Source organism: Cynocephalus volans, chromosome 15 (assembly GCF_027409185.1).
Source record: "Cynocephalus volans isolate mCynVol1 chromosome 15, mCynVol1.pri, whole genome shotgun sequence".
Classification (NCBI taxonomy): Eukaryota; Metazoa; Chordata; class Mammalia; order Dermoptera; family Cynocephalidae; genus Cynocephalus; species Cynocephalus volans.
Genome location: NC_084474.1, coordinates 96,932,437 through 96,948,415, shown reverse-complemented (window position 1 = coordinate 96,948,415; position 15,979 = coordinate 96,932,437).

Genomic DNA, 15,979 nt, shown 5'->3' with positions numbered 1-15,979 from the left:
CAATAAGCTTCTATTTAAAAGAGTTTCACTGGGAAGTTTGAAAAATACTGGAGTATTTAATCTCCGACGGCCTGGCCACCTCTGAAATCATGATTTTGCAATTCTGAAACTCCAACAGGAAGAATCTTTTTTCTAATCCACTCGTCATTCCCTCCAGGCCCAACTGAAGTATCACCCCCTTCAAGGAGCCTTCCTCAGTTAATTTCTTCCTCTGTCCTTACAGGGTTTACTTAGGAATTCTGGGGTCACTTATGTGTTTAACATTCATTCTGTGATTTGCTGCACTTATCCCCCTCCCGTCCCCACGTCCTGTCTCCCCTGCTATATTATTAAAGTTTTTAAGCACAGAACCTTTTCTGAGTGTGGGCTCAGCCAGCTCCACCGTGGTCCGTGTGGAAGGCTCTGCAGACACGTGGAAGAGGGGGTGGGGAGCACAGGCTGGGCCGAGGGTCCCTTCTGCCTGTGCCACCTGCTCACTCCCACCCCAGGTAAAGCATCTAATCTTTCTGGGTCTCTTTTTCCTCATCCCTAGAATGGGGATGAAAACTGTTGCCCCACGTAAAGTGTATCCTTCGGAAGAGGAGAGCGCTCCTTGTATCCTGCAGCTCGGCCTTCGTGGCCCCACCACGGCAACTCACGTTTTATTTTACTCTTTCTACCTGGCTCCAGCATTATACTGGGAGCTCTCTGCTGTCAGAGATATTGTCTTAGGCACCTTTTTATCTCCAGCACATGACACAGGATAGGTGCTTAAGATGCGTTTGGGAAGGAAGAAAGGAGAGAAGGGAGGGAAGAAAGGGAAACAGTGTCACGAAAGCACTTTGTATAAATGTGAAACACTCTACAGTAGACCCCTTATCCGTGGGAGGTACATTCCGAGACCCCCAGTGGATCCCAAAACTGGGTGGTACCAAACTATATACTGTTTTTTCCTATACGTACCTACCTGTGATGAAGTTTAATTTGTAAATTATGCACAGTTAGATATTATCAACAGTAATTATTATTAGTTATTAAATAGGACAATTATAACAATATACTGTAATAAAAGTTATGTGAATGTGATCTCTCTCAATATATACTTATTTTGTCTTAACTGAAACCATGGAGAGTGTAACCTCAGATAAGGGGATGCTACTGTATTAAAAACATCTAGAACCATATCTTTTTAAACTTAGAACAATAATCCCCCCCCCCCCACCAAGATAATCAGCAAGTGCAGGGAGAGATCGAACATAGAAGGGAAATTACAGACAAAGCCACCCTTGCAAGCCATATACTCAACCTACTTCTAATGGCTCAGGAAAAAAACAAAAGAGAAGTGATAAAGTAAGTGTGGCAAAAGTTGAGTTGGTGAATCTGAGTTAAGGTTACTTGGGAGTTCTCTGCATTACTGCAGCCTTTCTATAAGTTTGAAATTATTTCAAAGTAAGTTTAGGGAAATATTGACCAAAGGATACATTTCAAACACGAGTAAGTTCAGGAGATCTATAGTGCAACATGGTGACTGCAGTTAGTAACAATGTGTATTCCTGAAAATTCCTAAGAGTAGATTTTAAGTGTTCTCACTATAAGAAAATGATAGGAAGGTAAAACATGTTTATTAGCTTGATTTAGCCATTCCACAATTTGTACATATTTCAAAACTATGTTGTACACTATATAGACTATATATATATGTATGTATATACAGAAGACAAACAATTGTCTATAGACAATTCTTATTTGGCAATTTAAAATATAAAAAAATTTTAATTAAAAATTTTAAAAATAGGCAAAACAACTAATATCCTCTCTAAATCTGTGTGACCCAAAGGCAAGAAAAGTCGACATGCATAAGGTAACTATAGAAAAACTACAGTCCCTGCTTCTCCCACATTTATTAAACAACTATGAAGTCCAAGGAGGAAAAGGCTGCCCTTTTCCATTTATCCTGAATTTCTTTTTGGCCATTACCCTCCCATAAATTTCCAATGCCTTCTCTACTGTCTTTCTTCATCTATTACCCAGAGCTTGAAAAATCAGTCTATTACTAAGTCTAATCTTCATTCCATTAATTTATAAATCTTGGGCAAATAATTCATTGTCCTTTAATAATTATAAATCAAGTATTAAAATGTTAAATGTTCTACCTAAGCTTGACCAAAAAAATTACAGTAAAGAGAAAAAAAAGTGAAATTTTAAAAAAGAAAACAATACGCAAAAACAAAAGCAAATTATTTGAAAAAAGATACCAAAAACACAAGCAACAAAATAGAAATACTAAACCATATCAGAATTTAAGAACTTTGGTGCTGCAAAGAATACTATCAAGAAACGGAAAAGACAACCCACAGCAGCGTGAAAATGTTTTCAAACCATCTATCTGCTAAGAGATTTGTATCCAGAATATAGAAGTAACTTACAACTCAATAATGAAGGGCTGGTTGGTCAGCTCAGTTGATTATAGTGCAGTGTTGAAACACCAAGGTCAAGGGTTCAGATCCCTGCACTGGCCCGCCGCAATAATATGACAAATAACTAAGAATGGGCAAATGATTTGAATAGATATTTCTGCAAAGAAGATACACAAATGGCCAATGACCACATGAAATGATGCTCAATATCACTAGTCATCAAAGAAATGCAAATCAGAAGCACGAGACACCAGGTCACGTCAAACAAAAAACAACAACAAAAAAACCCCAGACAATACCAAGTGTCAGCAATAATTTGGAGAAATTCTAGCCCTTGTGTATTATATTGACAGATGCGTACAGAATGGGAATGTAAAATGGAGCAGCTGCTTTGGAAAAGTTTGGCACTTCCTAAAAAGTTAAACCTGGAGAAACAAGATTCTCAAATTCAGACTAAGGTTTTCTTTTGGTACTTGTTTTGCCCATTCCGGGCAGGCGCTTCACCATCTCCATGCACCTGGCTCCTTGTCAGCACCTGCCTCTCTTGGTCAGAGGCTGCCCTGAGGTTTCCAGACCCAGTATTTACATCTCCCAGGGGCAGCTCTCAGCAGTGACCACAGCTGCAGATGCATGTGCCCCAGCTCCCTGCATCCTGAAAGCACAACGAGGCGCTGTTGCAGTGAGTTACTGTGAACTCACAGGGAGAGGCGGGAAACACTGAGGCTTAAAACAGGAAAACAGAGCTTGTTGATTGATATGCCCGCACTGTCTCGGCGGACTCCAGTCCAAAGGCTGAGCCCCGAACGCAACGGGGCTGTTATTTATATCACAACATTTCTGGGTTTTTGTTAACAGAGCAAGAGAACTGATCTCATGAGCTTATGTGGTTACGACTTTGTCTCAGGGTGGAAAATTACAGAAAGAAGCAGAAGCAGGGTGGTAAGACTGTCACAGCAGTCTGTGCTAACCACTGTGTAAAACAAGGCCAGGGTGCAGCTGCAGCTGAGTCTGTATGACATCCGGGCAGGGGCCCCGGCTACAGCCTGGCCTGGCACAGCACGGGTGCCCAGCGGCCACAGCCGGGCGAGACAGCGGAGTGAGTACGAGTGCCTCAGCGCGGCACGGCCCCCGCACCCCTCTGCCGGGCGAGCACGGTCACTCTCCAGGCCGATGCGTGGTGCTGGCCCTGGTGTGGCCTCCGTTTCTTCCCGGGCCCGCTACTAGCCCTACTGGCTCTGAACCACTTTTCCTCGAATCCTCATTTCAGGGTCTGCGTCTGGGACCAAACGGACGCCTGGCGGTGCCTTCGCAGGCGTGTCATGAGCCGCGCGCACCCGTCGCTGCAGCCCGAGAGCGCCGCGGAGCCGGCTTCCCACCTCTTCCCCGGGGGAGGCCGGGCGCCCGCACCGAAAGGCGGTGCTTCCCGAAGCCAGGGCCAAGGGCCCCACGACGCCGGGGACACGCCTCTGGAAGCGTCTACCCATGAGGGATGGCTTGAGGCGGAGCCGTTGCTCCCCGAGCCTGGCGGGGGCCCAGAGCTTCGCGGTCACGGGCGCAGCGCAGGGACCGGGGGTCGGCCCGGATCAGCGGCGGCAGGCGCGGGACCTCGGAGGGGCGGAGAGGCGGCCTCCCGCCTCCACCGAGCTCTGAGGCACCCGGGCGCGGCCATTCCCAGGACCCAGGCGGGCCGGCGACCCAGGCCCCCGCGCTGCGCGGGACGGAGACACTGGACAGGTGGCGGGGGCGGCCCCAAGGCCCCGGGAGCCCCGGCCCGCCCACGCTTCCCGCCGGTCACCGCGCCGCCGGAAGTGGGTACGCCGCCGGAAGTGGGAGGGCCGCATCTGCGTCCGCACCGCCCCCTCCCCCCACCCGCGGCCGCTCTAGGACTCCCGGAAGACCGCCGACTCGGTGTTTCCTCCGCGCCCGTGGGAGCCTAGGGTCGCCTGGGAGGCCGCGCTGTCGTCGCCCTTCTCAGCCCTGATTCAAGGCTCGTGGGGAGGCCCTTCCTCGCCCGCGGCGTGTGACCTGCGACTCGGCCCGCGGGGGCTTCCGGGACGAGCCGTGAGGACCGAGGGGCGTGCGGGGCGCGCCTGCGGGGGCGGGGCCCGGGCGCGGCCCCGTCGGGCGGACGGACCGGGGAGCGAGGCGGCCGGGACCCGGCGTCGCCGAGGACTGCAGGGTCCACCGAGCGGGGGACCAAGGCGTGAGGGCGGGAAGAATCTCGGGAGGGCTTCCAGGCGCCCTGGTCACAGATAAAACACCCACAGCAGAGCCCGGGGCACGTGTCAGAGCCCGGCCTCTCACCAGTTTAGGGAAAGTTACCCCCTAAGCGTTCAGACTCCACGCCCTTGGAGCGTTAACCCGGTGACACCACGTGGTCATAACAGGCGCTGCCCTTCACCTGGCACCTGCCGCGTGCCGGGTTGCGCCAAGAGTCCTGCATGCACCAGGCAGGTGTTAACATCACCATTTCGCAGTTAAGAAGACTGAGGTTGGAGGGTTAGACAAGGTGTCTACGGCCACATCAGTGCACCCGGAACCCACGCTCTTGCTCTCCCAGACTCTCACACCGGGAGTGGTGGGCCGGCTGTGGGGACAGAATAGGAGGCGGGCGCTCAATGCATTACTGAACAATTCGGAGTCACGCTAAACTTCCACTAACCTTTCAGAATGAGCAGAAACCGACATCCAGCTTAGACGCTAAGCCTCAGAGGAAAGAAAATGGAAACAAAAAGAGCCAGCAACGTGCAGATTTCCAGGTACTGTCCAGGGGCAAGGCAGCAGCCTGAGCCTCTGCACATGTGATCTGATACAGTTGTGCCAGTGGTGGCTGTCGGCGCCTGGAGCCACAGAAGTGTGAGTTCTGTGACCACTCCCCATATTCTGATTTCCTGATCCTCCAGCTTCCCTTGAGACGTGTGTACAGAGGGTGCGATCCTAGCAGCGACACTGGTACTGCTGACGACTAACAGGCACATGTTAAGAATCCAGCTCCCGTGGGGCTCACATATGTGCCCTGGCTTACTGGTGTTCTTTGTCCAATTCCTGGGTTGTAGGAGGCCATCTCAGCATGAGGGCAAAGTCAGGTGTCAGAGTCTGCAGACTGAGGACCAGATGCTGAGCAAGCAAGTTTGCCACTGGGTAACTTTCTGCCAGCTTCTCCGGGACCTTCTCTGTGGCCCACACCCTGGCCAGAGCATTTGGCCACGATCTGGGTGAAGGAAATGAAACCATGAGGTTTGGGTAATCAAGAAAGTGATTTACAATCTCTGAAGATCAGAGAAGCCTGTGTATTCCACCTGGATGATAAGTGAGGGGAGCTGCCCACAGCACTGAGCACACTGCCTGGGCAGGCACGGGTGAGGAGCTGCAGGACGCCTCACACTCGAAGCCTTGAAGAAGAACTCAAAACACTCCTGCTTAGAGAGACGTAACCGCTCCCACAGCCTCCTGGGCTGAGCACATGCTCTGCAGCAGAGGCAACAAAGCCAAGCTCTGCGGGACCCAGGCTCTGCCCGGGTCCCCCATCATACTCCAACCTCATTTGGGAGAAAGCGCTCTTCCTACTTTCATCTGTGTTCCTTTCTGCCATATCCTACCAGTTCTTCAAGGCCCGGTTCCAATCCTTCCTCACCCGGGCCTTCCTAACCCCTCGTCCCCAGTCGACTCCAGCCCCTCCCTCTACCACAAATCCTAGGGCACTTACAACCTTCGGCAGGTGTTGTCTGGAGTCTGGGGCTGTGCACAACAGGCCAGGTGGGAGCGAGTGAACCAGGTGTCCATCAGTGACCCATGGAAGCACAGGGTTTTGTGACACCTGCTGTGTCTCCGTATTATGAATGTAAGGTCCGTTTTCCCTGTGAGGAGCACAGAATTGTGACAAGACTCAGAGCCACCCCCTCCCTTCTTTAACATGTGTGAGGGAGCAGCTTGCTCCTTCTACCCAGGACAGGGCGTGTGGAGCCTGGGGTGCAGTTTGACCCAGCCGCCTATGCGTATCCCTGGACTCTGAGGCCTTTGAAGACAGGGTGCTTGGCTCAGTTTGTGCCCTGCCTGGTGGGGAAAGAGGCTGGACAGCACGTTTCACGGCTGCGTTCCTCTCCAAGGTTTCCGCCTTTCCCCTCGGGTCATGCATAGAAAACAACCAGCTATTCAGTTAGATCTGTGGTTTGAATTTCACAAAATCAATAGTTCTTATCCTCATTGGCTTTATAATCTTCATTTTCTATTTCTACTTTAATGACCATATTGTGTGTATCATTATTTTAATTCAAATTACTTTGGGGAGGGATGAGCTAGAAATAAGCTATCTTTAACAGATCCTTGCATTTAGAATGAAGCTTTTGCTGCAGCCCTCACCTCACTGGATCACCCTCTGATCCTACGAGCAGGTGGGGCTGACACCCATCCCGCATGCTTTCAGATTTGAGAAAGTTAGTACAGAGGTGCAGGAACTGGTTCATCTGCTATTTGAACTCATGAAGACCTTGAGTCACAGCTCATCACCGTGCAGGGAAAACTTGCAGCTTCAGAGACCTGACACTAACTCTAGCAGCTTTGCCTTTTTCTGTGCATCCACCTTGGGGACTTGTTTCTCTGTCTGCTTCTCTCTGGGTCTGGTCTCTGCCTCTGGCTTCTGCATATTTGGGATCAGGCCACATATATCACTGGCTTCCCCTTATTCCCCAGGAATAAGGCTGTCCTTGTCTGCATCCTACAACCCCAGTCTAAAGCAGCAGATTGCCTACAGAGCACAGCCATCCATGGGCAAGAATCTGCTGGGGCAGTCTGTTCAGAGGGAGCAGCAGCTGGCAATGGTGGGCTCCCAGGATTCGCCTTTTGCCCACAATACACCAAAGCCTTTCTTATACCCATTACAGCCCTGTGAGCTACCTCACTGTCAATGAGGTGTGAGCTCCAACTAAATGCTTTCTCACCAGTCATTCCATCCATAGGGTCCTCTCCACTAGGAACTTTCAGATGCTGGACAGTGAGCTACAGTGAAAAGACTTTCACCTTTGTTGCATTCTTGGATGCTGTTTCCTCCTGTATCAATGGAAGGGTTCCTCTGCAGTAGGATTTGTGAGATCATGACCAAGATGCCAGCGCACACTGAAAACCTGCCCACATTCGCTTAATTATACGTGCTTGCCATGGTGTGAACAACCTGATGTCTAACAAGGGTTGAGCTCTGGCTGAAGCATCTCCCACATTCTCTACACTCATGTGGCTTCTCTCCAGAGTGTGGTCTGTGGTGGTGGGTCAGGTGTGATGTCTGAATAAAGCCTCTCCCACACACAGTACACACAAACGGGTTCTCCCCAGTGTGTATTCTGTGATGATCCATCAGGCATGATGTTTGACCAAAGCCTTTTCCACACTCCTTGCACATGTAGGACTTCTCTCCAGAATGCATTCTTTGATGGTGAATTAAGTGTGATGGCTGGCTGAAGCTTTTCCCACATTCTTTGCATTCTAAAGGTTTCCTGTATGAATTCTCTGATGTTTAACAAAATTTGCTTTCTGATTAAAGGCACACTCATTACATTTATAGGGCTCCTCTCCCGTATGTATCAACCGGTGTTTCATGAGATTTGAATTTCCACTAAAGGCTTTGCCACGTTCTTTACACCTATAAGGTTTCTCTCCAGTGTGAATTCGCTGATGTTTAACAAGCTTAGACATCTCCCTAAATCCCTTGCCACATTCGTTACACATGTAGGGTTTCTCACCACAGTGAACTTTCTGATGTTGTATAAGGATTGAGTGATGTTTAAATTTTTTCCCACATTCAATACATCCATGGGGCTTCTCTCTAGCATGGATTTTCTGATGCCAAATTAGGTGTGAGTTCTTGCTGAAAGATTTCCCACACATGTGACATCCATGGGGCTCTGACCCCCTGGGACCTGTCTTATGTCTGCTCAGGCCTGGCTCACACAGATAGCCTTGGCCTCCCGTCCTCCACCCACTGGCTCTCTCTCCTGGCCTATCTGTCAGAGATGCAACAGGCTTTGCACCCAGAGACAAACTTCTCTCCAGTCTGTTACATGCCTGGTCTTTCTCTGCTGTATTGGTTTTGAGGGGGTAGCTGGCCTCTTGACTGGAACTGCTCTTTTGGGAAAAGAACTTCCTCCTGGACTTTACTGTGATTTTTTTTCCATGAGTGTCCTGCTCCTGTCTCAGTTCCACAAGCTTGCTGAAACTCAGACTCCTGTGGATTGCCTCTTAGGAAAATTCCCTGAGTTACTCCTTGTAATTCTTTGGAAGATTTTTCCTTTACAGTTGACTGTTTGTGCTTTGTCTTGACCTGAGGATCTGAAACAAACAAACAAAAAACACAGAAATTAAAAGTTTCCCTGTGAAAGGAGAAAAGTAGTTACTCTTATTGCTGAGGCAAAGCAAATTTCTGTGCAGCTTGTATGTCTTGGCCTGAGTGGAGCCTCATCTTCCCTTCTGTTAATGACTTCATTTTATTTTCTCTTGTATCACGGTTAGTTGTGCATGTGCACCTCTCTCTGGCAGTGATTCTCAGGGCAGATGCTTTCCCTCACCAGTCTTCCTCACACTATCTCGATGGCATAGTGCACAAAGCAGGTACGGACAAAGAAGAGATGTAGAGACTGATTCCAACAATGTTTTCCAGGCATCTCCTATGTGCCAGGCACTGCTCTGGGTGCCAGGAATTTGATGACAAATGAAGTCCCTGCCCCCTGGAGTTGACATTCTAATGGGGAGACCAGCAATATGACAGGACAGCGTGGGGATAGAGAATTCCTCCCCAAACTAGTTTGTTCTTCCTAAACCAAAATGCGAACTCCATGAAGACAAGGACTTGGTTTTCCTTACTCTTAACCCCAGAACCTAGAAGAATGCCTGCATGCAGGTGGCACTCAAAACTTGAATAAAGGAGTGAAAGGACAGGAGGGGATGCGACTGCTGGTGGCATGTTCCAAATGGAGACATAACATGGGGTTCCATTTACACTCTGAAACTTAAGTGCTGACCAGTTCACCAGGTGGGAGTCCCCCACCTTGTCACTCACCTGCACAGGAGCGCCCTTCCAGGACCATGACCCATGGCATCTCCCCCTGCTCCAGCTGGGAGATGACCCTGGGTCTGGACATTAGAAAACCTGTTCGTGGAGAAGATAATGGTCAGTGCTGGATAATGTTGACCCTCGCCACAGAGGCTGAGAGAGGAAAGAAGCTCCAGAGGAGGTTCAGAGAGGAAAGGGAATGGGGATGACGCCGCCGGGCACTCCCTGATGGGACAAGAGCACCCAGCATAGACTGGGGAGGTGGACGGAGCTCAGGGCACCAGTCACCTGGGGTGGGGAGCAGGGGCCCAGGCCGCAGCAGCTGGCGCTCACCCAGAGCCTTCAGCGTGCGCTAGCTCTCCAGCGTCACGTCCCGGTAGGGCGCTCTCTGACGGGGCCCAGGTGCCGCCCCTCCTCCCGAGGGAAGTACACAGCCACCTCCTCAAAAGTCACCATGTCCTGGAATCACAGGTGCCCGCTGCCCAGAGGCTTCACCCCTGCCTGAGCGGTAGACACAGCTCTCAGCTTGCAGGAGGCTCTGCCTGCATCTCCCAGGCTTCCAGGCAGATACTTGGGAACAGGGCTTGGGGTGGCGAGTGGGCATGGGAAAGGGTGACTATGGAAATACAGAACCCTCAGAACTGGACGCTCTCCCTCGGGGCCTGTACCCCCCAGCAAGGTGGGCCTGACCAGGGGAAGAAGATTCAGATCTCAGAGCCCAGAGGGTCTGCTGGTGAGGGGCCCCAGGCTGAGGGGAGGGGGCCCCGGCAGCGACTGCTCCCCGAAAGCCAGCTCACCTGGGGCTCAGCCACCATCGCTGGGCTCCTCCTAGGAGGGCAGACGTAGGGATGGGGGTCAGAGGAAAGTCACAGGAGCACGTGACAGCCCCCTGCCCAACAGGGTCACCCTGTCTGTGGGTCAGCGTTTGAGGAGCCGCTGACCCTCCCTATATCTCCTTCAGCGTGAGGCGCCCCCTCACACCAGACGCCCCACCTCAGCCTGGCGCCGCAGTGGGCTGCCGGGGAGGCCCGAATTCGGGGTCAAGGCTGAGCTGCGCCCTGCCTTGCTTGGATCCTTGAGGGCGAGAGGTCGCCCCTGCCGCCCCCTCCCCACGCCCGGCTCCACCCGCTCCCGGGGGTCTCGCCCCCGCCTGGGCTGCGCACCAGCGGGAAGCCACCTGGGCCTCTCCCCAGGGCCCCCACTCAAGTGACCCCCACTCTGCTCTCTAAGGCGCCTCCTCCCAGAGCCGTGAGGGGCCTCGAGCGCGGCTACCGGGTACCAGCGGCCGTCCACAGCCCGCGACCCCTCCCCAGAGGCCTCCCCTCTTGGCGCGGGGTTCCGGGGACCTGTTGAGGCCGGGTGGGGACCCGACGCCGCGCTGCACGCTCCTGCCACGGTGCCCGGCTGCCATCGGACACCCGAGGTCGGCTCCCAGGCCGCGGGCCCTCCACGGCATCTGCGCCATCACCACCGACGTGCGGACAGGCAGTGGCTCTGGGCTCCCCACGCTCCCGCTCCAAGGCCCCCGGCTTGGGCAGGGCTGTGCTGTGCTGAGACGAATGACAGGTGACGGTGACATTTGTGCTTTGAAAGTTTCAAAGTCAGAGATGCCTTCACCGTGGAAGAAGAAAGCGCCTTCACAGCGGGCACGGCTGGCTGTTGGTCGCCTCGCCCGGGAGCGCTGGACTCTGCGGGCGCAGATTACATGCAGAGTGCGGGGCAGACACACGGCTACACTTGTGGTCACAAGTCAGTGTCACAGAGAAAAAAGGCAGGGGCTGTTCCAGACGACAAGAGCCTCAAGACAAAATCAAACGCGACGTGCAACCCCGGGTTTAAAAGCAGCTGTAAGATACTCTAGGGACAAGTGGAGATAGGAGTTATGTGACCGCGGAGTGTCTGTCCGTCCGTCTTCTCAGGTGTGCGATGGTTTGCGGTCACGTGAGGAAACGTCCTCACTTCTAGGAAAATGGCCGAGGTACTTTAGGGCGGCGTCATGGCAACTACAAATCACTTTCAAATCTCCAGAAACAAAAAGTAAGTACTGTCACCTCTGTATCCGCGGCCCCGCACCCGGAGATTCGAGCACCTGTGGACCAAGGACGTTCGGGGAAGGCGATTTACAGTGTTAGGCGCCACGCGGCCTCTGCAGCCGTCCCGGCGGGGGGCGTGTGCGGGGTCCGCGCGGGTACGACGCACTGTGCGAGGGGCGTGAGCGCTTCGGATCGCGGTGTCCGAGGGACGCCCAGGAGCCAGCCCCCACGGTGCGGAGGGGCGACCCCATGCGCAGAGACACGGCCCGTGGACGTCACGCCAGCGCCGGCGGGGCCGAGCTGAAGGCCGCGTGGCACCCGCCGCGCCGCTCCTGCACCTTCCTGGAGGTCTGGACGCCGCCCAGGTTAAAGACCGGGAGAAACAGGAAAGATCGCCCGCGACGGGAGCGGCCAGGGCGCGGGGACAGGGACGGGCACAGCAGCGCGGTGCCGCCGCCTCTGCGGACCTCGACCCGGCGGAGCCTCGGTCACCGCCGCCCCACGGCCCACCTGCTCGGAGCCGGTGCGGCGACGGCAGGGCAGCTCCCAGGGCTCTGCGGACAGGGCTCGGGATGTCAGGAGGTGAACGTGCGGAAGGCAGGGCCGGGACGAGGCCGCCCGTGGGCGTCTCGCCCTCGCTGGAGCCCCGCGGCGCGACGTCCACACCCTCCGAGGCCACGCCCCGCACGTCCGTAAGCCCCAGCCAGTCCACGCCCGCGTCCGCTGTCACCCCGCCAGGTGGCCACGCCCACACCCGCTAGTCCCCGCTGTGACCACGCCCACACCCGCTGTGACCACGCCCACACCCGTTGTAACCCCGTCGGTGGTCACGCCCACACCCGTTCTGGCCACGCCCACGTCCGCTGTCATCCCGCCGTGGCCACGCCCACACCGTTGTGGCCCTGCCGCGATCCCGACCGCCCGCATCATTTATAACCCCCGCCCCCTCGCAGGAGCACACCGTGACCCCGCCCGTCCCGCGTCGCCGGAGAGAACCAATCCCTGACCGCCCGCGCCGGCGCCCGCAGAGAGGGCCGGTGCCAGGGGCAGCCAGTCCGCCCTACCCGCGGGGCACGGACCGGTCCCGGGGGCACAGGCCGGAAGTGAGGCCCGCCCGGCCGCTCTAGGACGCGGGGAGGACCGCGGTCAGTGGCGCCGCCTGCCGCACGGAGAGAGGCGAGGCCGGACGCCAGCCCTTCCCGTCCTTCAAGGTCCGAGCCCGACCGAGGACGTCGCTAGGGCCGGAGACTGCGACAGGAGCGGTGGGACCCCGCGACGGTGGGGAGCTCGGTGCCTTCGCGATAAACGGAGCGGGTTCGGACGGGCCTGCCCCGAGGACGCGGCCCGGGCTCGTCCCAGGCCAGCCTCCTGACGCCCGCCGTGTCGTGGGTGGCGCCGCCGCCGTGGTGGGTGGGCCTCGAGAAGCGGGGCGCAAAGGTGGGTTCAGCCGACACAGAGTTGCCGCCCGAAGACGGCGCGGCCCGGACCGCTGAAAGGGTCGGTGGCGTTTCCAAGACAAGGACGTAGCGGGAAGCGCCAAGGCCGAGTCCTGGATCCTCGCTTTCCGGGTCCAGGATCCCTCCCCGGCAGAGGAAGCCCGGAGAGCGGGCGGAGTCTTCGGAAGTGGCGTGGAGATGGATGGCGCTGGGAGAAAAGAGTCGGAACCTTGTGGACAAAGAGGATCGACCTGGAACCCAGGCTGTGGGGCCGCCAGCGAGCCCCCGAGAGCCTGGTGCTGGCAACTCCCAGGCCGAGGGTTCGGATCGCCGTGCCGGCCCGCGGCCAGCAAATAGACACTCAAGTAAGTCCGGGTCCTTCCGTCAAATTAGTACGTGTGGGACAAGGAAAATAAATAGAGCAAAATACTCCAGTTCCACTTCACCTGATGCGAGAGGGACAGGTAAACTGAGGAAGCAAGTGGAACTTCTAAAGACGGCCGGACACGTTTGGAAGGAGTCGAAAACGATACACGTCAACACTTGGGGCCTGGTCCCATGGGAAGGACGTTCCAGCCTCCCAGAAGACGGCGCAGGAGCAGACGGCAGACCTGAGCATGTGCGCTTCTAAGCCTGGTCGCCCAGGGTCCACCTGGCGCGAGTGGTTTAATCTCTATACGCCCCCGTTTACTCATCTGCAAGTTAAGGATGTTAGTAATGTTAATGGCATAACATTTAGTACTCATCAATTATCCCAACCCTCCTTTAAATCCCCCAGCGTGTGCAGTTAGATTAGGGCCACATGACTGTGTTCTGGCCAATGAAATGTAAGGAAGAGTGGAGTGCACCACTTCGGGTGGCAAATACCTTCTCTGCCACTCTTTAGCCTTCTCCGGCCCTGTTGCAGCAGCCTCGGACGACTGGTGTTCCAGAGGGTGGCACAGCTGTCAGATGGACACAGCTGTGAGTGTAGAGCCCCTCAAAAAGGCTACCCAACCTGTATTGGATTTTGCAGAAATAAGAAAAAATTGTTGTGGTGTAAAGGCAATTATGTGTGTGTGGGGGGGTATTTATTACTACAGCCTGGCCTAATCTAATTCAATTGCCATATTTTGTCAAATAATATGCACGTTTTTCCAACATTTTAATATCTCTGAAATTGTGATGCGTGTTACAACTTCTTGTGATCACTATTGGTCAAGACTGAAGACACATTCTTCCAAAGAGAAATTGCATTTGCTTATGCTGGGTACCTGGAGACACTACCCACCTGAGACAACTTTAAATTAAATTCTCTATTTTTAAAACAGCTTTATTTATGTATAATTTTCATACCATAAAACACATCTATTGTAAGTATATAGTTCCATAATTATTAGTAGTAAGTTGAAACAATTATGCAGCCATAACACAACCCAATTTTAGAACATACCCACCACCCTAAAATGCTCCCTTGTGCCTGTCTGCAGTCAATCCTGCTCCCACCCTATCCCTAGGCAACCACTGACCTGCTTTTTGTCTCCAAAAACTTGCTTTTAATAGAAATGTCACGTGAGTGGGATCATGCAGCAGAAGTCTGGCTGCTTTCACCTAGCTAATGGTTTGAGCTTGATTCATGTTGTTGCGTGTATCAGCAGTTCATTCCTTTTTCTTGCTGAGTAGTATTCCATTGCATGGATATACCACACTGTATCCTTTCATCAGTAGGTGAATATTTATAGTATCTCTAGTTTGGGGCTCTTATGAATAATGCTGCTATGAACATTTATATACTGTACAAATCTTTCATGGGCATATTTTTATTTCTTTTGTGTAGATTCCTAGGATTAAAATTTCTGGGTCATATAGTACGTATATGATTAGTAATTTAAGAAATAGACAAATTGTTTTCCAAAGTGGTTGTACATTTTATGTTCATGTCCATCCATATTTAGCACGTGTCAAATTACAATGGTTCCATCTTCATGTTTTCACCCGAACTTGGTATTGTCGGCCTTTTTGATTATAGCCATTCTAGTATTTTATTCTTTCTGATGCTGTTGTGAATGGAATTTTCTTAATTCATATTTGGTTTCTTTGTTGCTAGTAATTAGAAATGAAATTGATTTTTCCATATTGGTCTTAAGTCATTTCCTTTCCTGAAAAACTTATTTTGGTATTTCTTGTGGGATAGGTCTGCTAGCAGCAAATTCTCTTAGTTTTCGTTTATCTGGGGATGTATTTATTTTCCTTTGTTTTTGAAAAATAGTTTGACTGTATAGAGTTCTTGGTAATTTTTTTTCCTGCACCTTTAATGTGTCATTCCACTGCCTCCCACCCTCCATTGTTTCAAGTAGAAATCAGTTGTCTTATCATCTTGTTGTTCTGCTGCATGTAGCAAGTCTTTTTTCTCTTGCTGCCTTCTAGATTTTCTCTTTGTCTTTCAACAGTTTAAGTATATGTTTAGGTCTGAATCACTCTGTGATGTTCCTCCTTAAGGTTCATTGAGCTTCTTGGATCTATAGATTGTTTTGTTCTGTTTTTAAAGTCAAATTTGTTTAAAACCACAATGAGATATTCACTTCACACTTGTTAGAATGGCAAACAAAAAACAACAGAAATAATTAGTCTTGGAGAGGTGTGGAGAAGTTGAACTCACATGAACTCACTGAAGGTGGGTATGTAAAACGGTACAGCCACTGTGGAAAACAGTCTGGCGGTTTCTCAAAAAGTTAAACAGAATTATTATGTGATCCAGCAGGTTCACTTCAAGCTTTATACACAAAACAATTGAAAGCAGAACTCAAACAAATATTTGAACACCAATGTACATAGCAGCATTATTCACAATAGCCAAAAAGTGAAAACAACCCAAATGTCCATCAACTAAGGCATGGATACAAAATGTAGTATATGCATACACTGGAATATTATTCAGCCTTAAAAAGGAAGGACGTCCTGATACATGCTAAACGTGGATGAACCTTGATAATATTATGCTAAGTGAAATAAGCCAGTCACAAAAGGATAAACTGATTCCACTTCTATAGGTACCTAGAATAATCGAATTGATAGAGACAGAAAGTAGAATGACGG